An 11,377-nucleotide genomic window follows, 5' to 3' on the forward strand; every position below is an offset into this window, starting at 1 on the left:
ATCTCTCCCTCTCCCTTCCTCTCAAGCCGGGTTTCAGAGGAATGTTGGCTAAACCTCCTCATCTGCTGCTTTCTTTCCCCTGTGATGGCAAATTCGGCGTCATTTGTGGACTTGCCCAATGCAAACATTGCATTAAGAAGTATTTCAAGGCATTTTATTGTTGCTCTGCAGTCCTTTGATGTGGTCTATAGGCACCAATTGTTGATGTCTCCCTGCGACTCCTCAATGTCAGCATCTCGTTTCTGTCGCTTCTTCCCCCTCCCCCTCTCGCCATTTCTCCCCCTTTAAAAATGCGGGTTTTGAACGGTCCCGACAGATCCCGCCACCTCACCCGCGGGTCACTGCGGTCCCATTTCCCAGGGGAGGGCCACTTCTAGCGGTACTAGGCTGCCCCCTCCCCTGGAGACCACAGATTTCCCCGCCCGCAGCTCCCGACCCGAGGCTGCGGTGGGAGGCGGCCGTGTGCCTGGCTGCCAGCCGGCAGGTCTCCTCCTGTGCCCTGCGGGCACCTCGCCTTCCCGCTGGCGTGTGCTGCTCTCCCCGCACCCCTGCCCCGCCGCGCCCAGACTGCGGGGCTCCCTGCGGAGGAGGCAGCGAGCGGCCCGCACCGCGCAGGGGTGCGAGGGGCTGCGGCAGCGCCGGACCCTTCGCTCCCGAGACCGCCCGGGCGGTGACACGCCAGCCCACGCGGGGACCCAGCCTGCGGGGAGGTGTCCGCCCTGCGCTGCCCGGGCCCTTTCGCCAGCGACCGGCGGCTGGAGCCGTCTCGCCGCCGCTTGGTAGCAGCGGGATCGGAGCCAGGTCTTCGTGGTGCCGGTGGCTCGCGTGGGTCCAGGCGGCCTTACACCGAAATCCTGCTCGCAGGCGGCTGCTGTGGGTCCGTCTCCACCCGCGCCGAGGGAGAAGGGCGCATCCTCCGCGCATCACGAGCGAGGCACCCCCAGGCACGGTAGAAGCAGAGCCCGGGCCGAGCTCCCTCCAGCGCAGGCGCCCGGGGGGGCAGGCTCTGGAAATATCCCCACGAGGGCACGACGGGCTCCCGAGAGAGCCACTTCACGCTCTGCGTGGGCTGTAGGGGCAGCGGGCTGACCCGAGTCGGTACCCTCGGGATGGAAAAGCCAGGCAACGGCAGCGATTGCCCAGCAAGAATGTCACCCACGCTCAACACAACCCACGCCGGGGACACGGCGCTTTTTGTTTTTCAGTGGGAGAGTGATGGGGTCAGTGTCTCTCGGGACTGTCCCGTCCCCTCCCCCCGTCCCCTCCCCCCCCCCCCCCCCCCCCCCCCCCCCCCCCCCCCCCCCCCCCCCCCCAGTTCCTCGCATTTGATTTTCCTTAGCAAAATAAACTCCCGACCTCCGCACGGGACACTCTGTCACGGGAGTCAAGCCCTTAGGCAGGTGGCTGTGGCTCGGTCAGGGAGGGGAGCGGCCCGAGGAGCCCCCCCAGGCCCTCCCGGGGAGGCAGCTGGCAGCCTGCTGCTCCCGTACGGGCGCTCTTAGCACTGCCCCTGCCATCATCGCGGGCCGGGCGGCGGCCGTGGCCGTGACCGTAGGGACCGGGATGCCGCTCCAGGCGACTCCGGGCAGGAGGGAGCAGACGAGAGCGAGCCGCCCCCCACTCCGGCGGGCGCAGGCACCGGGTCGGGTTGGCTTTGGTAACGCCACCCCACGCATCCCTGAGCTGGCAGCGTCGCAAGAGACGCGAGGCTCGCGGTTTTGTCTGGAGCGACCCATTTTTGGGGAGTGCTCAAAGAGGGTTGGCCACGCACCAGCGAAAGTAGAGGGCTCCCCCCACATCTCCCGTCTGCTCTGACGAAGAGGGGTCGGGACCCTCTGCCACGCCGGGTCCTGGCCCTCGCCCTGTCCCCAGCCGCGCTTTTAACAGCCTCTGGGCTCCTCGCAACCCGGCGTGTGCGCGCCTCTCTCCGTGGCATCGCGCCCCTCCGCCAGCCCGGGGCAGGCGCATGGAAGGGAAGGTCCCCTCGCACGCTGCAGCCAGCCCCATGTGCACTGGCAGAGACTTTTCCCTTGTGAACGAGCGGGGATGTAAAACTAGCCCTGAGCAGATGTTCCGGCAACCAGTCTCGCTTGGAGAGAAAGCCCTTTCCTTCCCCGCCGCCTCATTCCTGCGCTCTCGGCGTTCGCTCCCCGCCTCCGCGGGCCCTCCCCGCGCTGCCCGATGACCTCATTCCCGGCATGTTTGCCATTACGCTCTGAGTTACCCAACCATTTTTTTTAAAAATTAAAAAATATAAATTGCTGCTTTGTGAGATCAAAGTAACGATTTCTGGTGCATCTGGAGACTCGAGAAAAAAACTGGAGCAGCAACAGTTGCACAACTTCAAAGTGTTTTTAAACAATGATTTTTCTCCTTCCTCTCCTCCCCAATCTTTCAAGCATCAGATAAAGACAATGGGCTCCGTGGCTGTTTTCCAAAGAAATAACCTGCCTAAAGGGCCGTACAAAGTCTCAAGTAGACAGGAAACACCTTACACGGCTTCTTCTTTCGATCAAATAGAAATAATACGAGACTCGTCTTTCTACTAGCCCCAATCCCGTCGCTACTAAACGGCGTCTGCGGACTGTGTTATAACGTGTAGGGAAACGAGTTTCAGGCTCGGGCTGCCACTAAGGCTTTATTCTTTTATAGAGGCTTCTAACAACCCAGCACATGCCCCATATAACACAGCAGCCGAGTGTAACCCAATAACTTGTAGGGAAGGAGCAGAGGGCGGCGGCGAGGGGAAGATTTCACCAGCAGACGCCCTCGGGCTGACAGGGGATGCAGGGGACGGAGCGAGGCAGGTCCCGGGAGCGGCAGAGAAATGTTTGCTCCGTTTATTAGGAGGATATGCCTGCCCCGGGACCCTCGGGATCACGGATCCCAAGAAGGGAGAAGAGAGCGGGTGGGGAAACCGCGCTCTCCTCAAGCCCCGCTCCCCGCCGGGATCAATTCTTCGGGAGCTCGGTGGCCCTCAGTGCCATCTCTTTAGTGTTTCCAAAGAGAAATACCGTGACATTTCCCTTCCCGCCGTGTCCCTTAAGCCCCTGGGTCCTCAGGACGGGGCGATGCCCACAGGGAAATCCTGAGGCCGAAAAGGGCGAGCCCGCAGAGGCGGCGGCTCTAATGGCTTCGACCCTGCACTCCTGACCCTCCGCCTCCCCCGCACTTGTCCCTTTTGCCCCCTTAACGACTTCAGGACCGTGCCTTTGAACTTGGAGCAGAGGAGAAGAAACCCCCATGGGCTGGGCGATTTCCTGCGAAAGGGAAAAAGCCGATCGCGACTCTTCGGTGTCAGGAGACTATCTGGAGCCCCGGGAACAGAAACCTTCCCGAAGTTTTTAAAGTTAATGGACAAGCGTATAAAAGCAGAGAGGGAGAAGGAATCACCCAGAGAGCCGCGGAGGAGGAATCGCAGCGCTTTGCTCTCTGCTCGGGAAAACAAGAGCAGCTCCGAGCCTCTCCTCCAGCACCGAAAAAGGCCGAGCTGGGTCACCAGGAGCGAAAAGCAGTTCACACCCGGGGCAGGGGCTCTGGGCCTTTAGTTGCAGGCCTGCCCCCGAGGCGATCCTTCCCCCTCCCAAGGCCTACTGCACCGGTGGGGGAGCTGCGCGATCCTCAGCTCCGCTTCGTGGCCGCGGCCTCGCCCGTCGCCTCCCCCGCCGGCCCGGGGGACCCCGGCGAAGGCCCCGGCGGCAGATGCGACACGTCTGGGTCACACCTTCCTCCCTCCGCCCTGACACCGGGCATGCGGGTCGGCCTGTGCGGTGCAGGTTTTACATGACCCGCTTTTATTGTCGCTGCATCTTCTCTGGTTTTCGCATTGGCTTTTTTTCCCCCGTTTTGATTTTTAAACGCACGGCTCGGGCGGACGCCGTCTAGCCGGTGTTATGCGATTAATCCTTTTCGCCGCTGCAAAGATTTCCAGGCTCCCCATCCCCTCTTTAGGTTTCACGACCGATCCCCGGCGACTTGGTTTCCAGGTTTGCGCGGCGCATCTCGTAAGCGACGCTTCAAAGGCCGCCTTTTCGTTTTAACCTCGGCACTGGAAAACGATTTAGCACACACTTCCCCCGCCCCGAGAGACCGACACGGCGCACAAGCCCCAAAGCCTCGCTGGAGAGAAGACACCGCGGCGGCACCCCAAGAATCGTGGTGTCCCACCAGCTCTCGGGGTATTTCCCTGCCAAAGCGGATGCTCTCAAGACCTCGGCTTTACAGCACAGTCCCCTTACGGTTCGCGGCCGTAAACCCGAGCAGAGTTGCAGTAAGAGCTCGACCCTCCCGCCTTCCCGCACTCGGTACAAATAATCATCGTAAATGGCTACAGAGCAAACGTTTCGGGGTCGGGATCTCCGCAGCTGCCGGGCTTCCCTCCTCCACAGTTTCACGGCTAAACGCCGAGCGGCTCCTCCTTTCGGAGAGCACCTTTTCTTCAGCGTATTGCCTTTTTCCAAAAGATGTCTGTCTAGAAACAGAGGTGGGTTGGCGGCGTTAACTCTTCTCGTCCTCTAACCGTGACCCGAGATTTCGAAATTGCTCATCTCCCGCTTGCAACGGCAGCTACATCACAGAAAAGGGGGAAATAGCGGGGGGGGGGGGGGGGGGGAAGATTTCAGAAATCAGCTCATGTTTATTTCTGAGAAAAAAAAAAAACCAACAGTAAACCGGTAACCTATTTCAAATGCGCCTAGAAGAAGATGAATGTTACCTCTTTTCACACAATACAGGGGTTGACACCTCGTTTACACGCTGGCGCGGCTCGGGAGCTTTTTACGGGTCTATGTTGGTGTATGTAAATATAAATACAAATACATTTCCTTCAAAGAAGCCCTCTGAATTTTGACTGCTGTGATTGGGTTTTGTTTTGGGGGCCTTAGCTGTTCACGAAGGAGACGGGTCTTTCTTTGTCTCATTACCCAAATAAGAACGAATTCGGGGGGGCTTAGGGGGAAATCCACCTAAACCAAACTGGTAAAGGACTGGACATATACTTGAGTACTCACTGGTTTGACCTAGGTTGCCTCTCCCAGAAAGCCCAACCGCAAAGGTAGATAGACGCACAGACAGATGGACAGACCGGCGGGGAGGGACATGGACAGATTTTGCAAGTTAGAAGAGGAGCTTGAGTTCAGCCTGGAAAGGGGTGGCACGGTTCAGAGAGTGGAATTCACTCGGATTTATTTATTTGGATGGAACTATGTATCGCTTTTGCCGGCACTGCCTTGCATGAAATAAAACCGCACCGACACTTCCCTGTCAAGTTCAGAGGAAGAAGGAGAACGCGGCGTAAACCCTTCCTGAGCAGCTGAAGATAAAAGTCACACTTCAGACAAGATGGCCTGGCAGCTCAGACACAGCACAAAGAGGGGTCACAACCAGGGGCTACATCACTCACTCATACTCACCCCCTCTGCCTTGCCAGCGGGTCGTGTGGAGACCAGAGACAACACTTCTAGATGCCTTCAAACAGAAACCAGACACGGACACGGCAGTCTAACGCACCCCCCTCACACAGGACGCTCTCACACACACGCACGCACACACACACTTACACAGCGACACACGCGGTGTGAGAGGCAGGCGAGCCCCTGGGTGCAGGCTCCGAGCTGGGATGAGTTTCGGGAGCGGCGCGGGGAGCCCTCGCAGCCCCCCTGCTCGCCCGGGGCCGGGAGGGGGGCGGGGGGAGCTTTGCGAGGATTCGGCGGCGTGATTTTGTGCCGGCTGCGGGGTTCCCAAAAACACCTCCCCAGGCGGGGAGCCCCCGGCTCCCTCAGGGCGGCGGGGAAAGGCAGCGGGGGGCGGCCTGCCGTCCCCGGGGCAGCCGTACCTGAGCGCGGCTGCGGGCAGGCTGCCTGACACCTTCCCCCCCCCCGCCCCCCCCCCCCCCCCCCCCCCCCCCCCCCCCTTGCCCTCTGCCTTCACCCCTGCGGGGTACGCCCGCACTGCACGCCAGACCTCGCGTTAGCGGCCCCTGCCTGCACCCACGCCCCACAGCTCTCCCGGCTTCGCATGCATCCTCTTTTATCAGCGGCTTTACACGTACCTTCCTTCTCTTTTTCTTCCGTCTAGATTTTTGTTTCCACACAGGATCTTAACTCTCATTCTTGATCTGTTTGCCATGGCAATTGATCGCTCCGTGCTTAGCCTATTTTCAGCAACAGCAATAACGACTTTCCAGGGCATTTTTAGCTCTGTCTTAAGGATAGACTCGCTTCCTCGGAACACGCTTTAAAGTGCGTTTGCCTGAAACTTAGTTTCATCTCTCTGCCCAAACAGATCTCCCAAACCACCCTATACCACTGCAGCGTCTTAGAACGTGGAAGGAGTCAAATACGTATAAATATACCTTTCCTGGCTCAAAGCTGCCCAGCTCGCAAGAATTAGGGGGGAAAAAACTAAACCATATGTGTATAACGCCACATTCCGTATTGCACTATAAGATAAAGAGTTTTGCAGCATCGATTCAATGGAAGTAATTAAAAAGAAAGCCCAGGAAGATTATCTCCGTATTTGGGAGGCAAATGCTTGTTTAGAAAATTTATTTCGGACACAACAACGCTTGGGGAAAGTTTGCGAGGCACAACGCAAATCGCTGATGTAGGCGCCTCAGTCGCCTGAAATAAAAGAGGCAGAAAAGATACTCGGCGGGGCTGGCCCCGGGGACTCCGGGAGAACCCGGGAGCGGAGACCGGTGCCGCTCGGGGTGAGCACCAGGAGGGGCAGGGGAGAGACCGGCTGCTCCGAGCCGCAGGAGTGATGAGCGCCGCGGGCTCCAGCACCCAGAGCCTCCGCTGAAACCGCGGGGTGATCGGCGGGACTCTCCAGGCTTTGCCGAGAGAAGAATAAAAATGATCAGCGGGATTTAGCCAAGGCAGCTAACGCTGTACCACGGTGCCGGGCGCTCAAGGCTTCATTTATCGAAACTTATCAACTCTCTAATTGTTTTCTGTTTTCTTTTTTCCCCTAAATTGGTTTTCGTCGTAAGGAAGTTGCTGCAATTTTCCCCGCTGAGATGCTTGAAAAGAAAGAGCACTGCAGTCCGCCGCTGCTGCCTCCCCCGCCTCCCCCACGCACGTTGTCTCCGGGGTATTTTCACGTGAACCTGGAGTTTAACCTCGCGCTCATCCCAAAGAGCTCAAACTGCGGGGAATGTTACATGACGGGGTGCTCGGCAACTCGCAGGTTTATTTCCTCCCTCCGCAAAACACGCTCGCTTTGGCCGAAATAGGATGAAGGCAATCATTGCCTTGCTTTAAGCCCCCCTGAAAGCCCCTGGATGGGGACACAGACGCGTGCGGTTCTGCCCACCCACGAGTCTGGGGCCCGAGGAGGACGGCAGAGGCGAAGGACTCCGGACTAGCCCCTCTCCTCTATCACCTCTTCCGCCACGCCGCGACTCGGAGACTTGCAACGCTCCGACCCCGCGGAGGCGAGGAGATGCAGGGCCACGCAAGGTTTAGCATCGCATTGCAAGTCTGAAAGCGGCTCAAGGTTGGGATACACGGCCAGGAGCGGACGTGGCTTTCCAAACCCCACGCCTCTGCTTTTGTTTCGAAGGCATATTCAGCTAGCCCCAGCAGAAGCAGCGGGGAACGAATAAAGCCAAGAGGAAAAGGTCGTGTATCAGAGCTCGTACTGCAACAAAAGAAGGCAGGCGTCTTTATCTGCCGATACATTAATTCTGTCCTCGCTGCAATTAGCAGGATCAGGTGTATTTTGCCCTGTCGATCCTACTGCCCTCTCTCGAAAACAAAGTAATGAAAGGTTTCCCGGACAGTGTAGCACCCTTCTCCCTCTTTCCCCACGTTACGGAGGTGACGCCCCGGGCCAATCTTCGGCTCGTCTCGTATTTTTCGTGTTTAGGGAAGCGAGGAGGGCTTAGCAAGTAACTCTCGATGAGCACATCTGATCGCGCCTGCACAGTCCCCTCCCGTATGCTTTCAAACCACTCGGCCACTGAAATCATCCCCAGCCTCCGGCTCGCTTGAGGGAAAGTGCTGGGGAATAATTGTCGGGAGAGGGATGGACCGAGAGGGGCTGGAGTCACCCTCGTTTCCCGTGCAGAGCTTCACTAGCCCGAAGGCGGGGCAGGGTCTGCCCCGTTTTCTGCTCTGAAATCTACGGGAGGGCGAGGAAAGAGCCCTTCGGGATGCCGAGATCTCGGGACGGCCTTCAGGGCTGGGGCTCTGCTCCGTGCAGTAAGCAAGCATCGTCCCAGAGGGAGGGAGGGAGGGAGGGAGAGGACAAGGGGCTCGGAAAGGCGACGCGCAACTTGAGCGTCAAGACGCCTCCTGTTTGTTTTTGACGTTTGGGAGGGCTCGGTGGGTGCCCAGAGGCCACGCGGGAGCCCGGGGACACAGCCCAGCCCCTGTGCGGAGCCGCGCAGTGCCGCGGCACGGAGCCGATGGGAGACCTCCCGTACTCACCCCGCAAATAACGGGCTGAGCCGGGCTCCCTCCCCGTGGGGACTAGTTTGAATTCGGAAGGCTGAGCTGCATCTCCTTGTACCCGTGGAGCTCGGAGTCCGCCCTCCCGCCCCGGACCGAGCAGCGGGACACATGCAAAAGCGGCCCCCGGCTCCGTGCCGCGGGAAACCACGGCCCTGGGCTGGGACGGGGGGAGAGGCGGGGGGGAGGTGGGGGGCTCTGCCCTCCCCGCAGCCCCCGCCCCGAGCCCGCGGCTGCCGCCTGGCGCCCGCCGCCGCGCACTGCGCTCCCCCGCCCGCCGGCCGCGGGGGACCGGCGCGGGTCGCAGTTCCCCCCGCAGAGGGGAAGCTCCTTCCCACCCACGGAGGCTGAGCAACGCTCCCCACCGCTGTTCAACTCCTGTGACACTTCCCCCGTCAAACCTGTTTTCTCCATTGGCTGCTATTGTCGGGGTGGGGAGCGGGGAGAGGCTTGCAACAGCGGCAGGCAGGGGCATCCCACCACAGAGACACCCACCAGCAGAGCGAGGGCCAAACGAGCAGAGGGACCAGCTCCTTAAAAAAAAACAACCCAAAAACAACAACCCAAACTGTTTACTATTCAGGAAATCTAGTAATTATTTTTCCCCTCCCTGTAGTGGCATTACCCTTCTTTTGATATTAGATCCTTGCCAGAGGCCCTCACTTTCAGGCTGCAGGGAGGAGACAAAGATTAAGGAGCTGCAGTAGAGACTGTAGTGTAAGTTTCTTTCAGGTCATTTTCAGGCATTTTGCAGCAGAACAAAAAGTATCAAGTTAGAAAGCAATAGCCTACAGGTTTCTGCGAAGCAGACAACTTTGACGCTTTCATTGGATCCGTTATTTATTACTCTGGATTGAACTGTCTGCCCTCCAGCACATTTCACTATGTTTATTCATGCCACAAGCACCACTAATAGAGCATCTCAGGAAGAAATACTATAAATCAGCACCAAGTGAGGGCATCTTCAACTGGAAGGCTCAAAATGCTTAGCAAATATTAGTTTAGCCTCCCAATACCTGTGTAATGAAGTCTCCTATGCCTCATTTTACAGCAAAAGAAACTAAGGCAAAGCACAGTTAAGCAACTTGCTCAAAGGCATCAAACAAATAGAAGGTAAAACATATTTTTAGATTTTCTTTGCTTAGCCAAAGAGCAAAACTCTTCCTGCAGAAATAATACTAAAGGAACAAAAAACTGCAAGGCAGACAACAAAGACCCAAATCAAATTAAAAACAACACATCAAAATGGCCTTGCTGATGCACATTTCATTGTTTTTTATGAAGCTGTGGCAAAACATTCCACGAAGTTGACAGGAAATCTTCTCTATTTATTTTAATTCTCAGCTGCTGATCCTCAGCTGCAGATACATTACACTTTTTTTTTTAAACTAAAGAGAACTAAAACACTACCACCCCCCACCCCCCCACACCTTCCAGCATCCACTAAATCTTCTCAGGCCACCCAGAGATCTCCCTTGACAACCCACTCATCATCTACTGAAACATCCTCATAAACCACAAAGACGACATTCACACTTCAGCTAATCCATCTCCTCAAAGGCAAGCAGAAAGTAGAGTGAAACCTTTTGAGTCAGGGCTTTGCTGCCTTAAGGAAGGAAAAAAGTGGAGTTTCTATCCCTGCCAGCATGTGATGCTGGTAAGCAAAATGGATTAAAACAGCAGTGATGCTCACCACCTCAATTTTGCTGTTACTCTATACAGGTTTATTGTAACTCAGAAGTCTATTTTACTACCACTGTTTCTCTGTAGGAATTAAGTCCATTAGAAATAAGCCCCCCACAAAAGCACGTTTCATCTTCAGTGGAGCCAAAACAACCTGCTCCCACATGGATTCAGGCGCGTTGATGACTTCTAGGATCTTTAGAATCCCAGCATATCCCTGAGCTGTTTCTGCAATGGTTATTAAACACCAAAATGATACTTTCCCAACAGGTCACACCAACACTATGCAACCTGCCGCCTTCATGCAGCCCACGCAGTAAATTCATCCAGTTCACAGCTTCCTTCTAGGGGGGTTCATGTTGCTCAACAGAAGCCAGGAGCGTCATAGCTTGGATCAGTTGTCTCAATGGCAGCAGTAATCCTCTCCCAAGCAACGTTTTCCCAAGGTCTGTCAAGGTCCTTCTGCCTTGTGTGTCAATGTGCATGCCTAGCGAACGCACTAGCTCTGAGAAAGAAACGGGTTTAGTCGTTCACATCCAGTGCATTCAGCCTGTGACTGGACAGTAACTCCAGTGCTTCTTGACAAGTGTTCTTGATGTGATGGGGAGGATCTTTTTGTGCATCAAAACTATAGTTAAACCGTGGTCCTTTGAGATGCCTTGGCAACACGGATTCCACATATGCCCCAGGAATGTATGACTGGATTCTTTTAAGACACACAGCCATTGAAGCCCAGCATTCACTCTGCACACCTTGCTTCCTGTCGCAAGAAAAAGTGTAACCTATATTTAAGAGCAAGAATCTCAGGAGTAACTTCCTGATCAGAACAGATGGAAGGCAGGACACACAGCACATGTGGATAACAAGTCTTGAAGAACCACAGCTACTGTAAGGTAAATACCCACCCTTTTTTCCCCTGAATATCCACACAACTTCCATTTTGGGGGTTTGCAAGCACTTATGTCAGTAACAAAGTTGATGAGGGTTGCCTAAAAAGAATGGATGCTACACTGCCACTCAGAGCTTACATTTGGCACACAAGCCTAAACAGAAAATGGCACTTTTTCCCATTCTTGCTGTAGGAACATCTGCCAGACAGACCATGAAGGAATAAGTGTGGGCAGAGAAAGCCTCAACCCACTCAGAAAGATCGTTCTTGGCTGGAGTACTCAAGTGGCACTTATTGAGATCTTTGTTATCCATTCAGCAAACACCATGAAAAGAGTCCTGAAATACATTTG

Source organism: Gymnogyps californianus, chromosome 1, assembly GCF_018139145.2.
Source record: "Gymnogyps californianus isolate 813 chromosome 1, ASM1813914v2, whole genome shotgun sequence".
In the NCBI taxonomy this organism is placed as follows: Eukaryota; Metazoa; Chordata; class Aves; order Accipitriformes; family Cathartidae; genus Gymnogyps; species Gymnogyps californianus.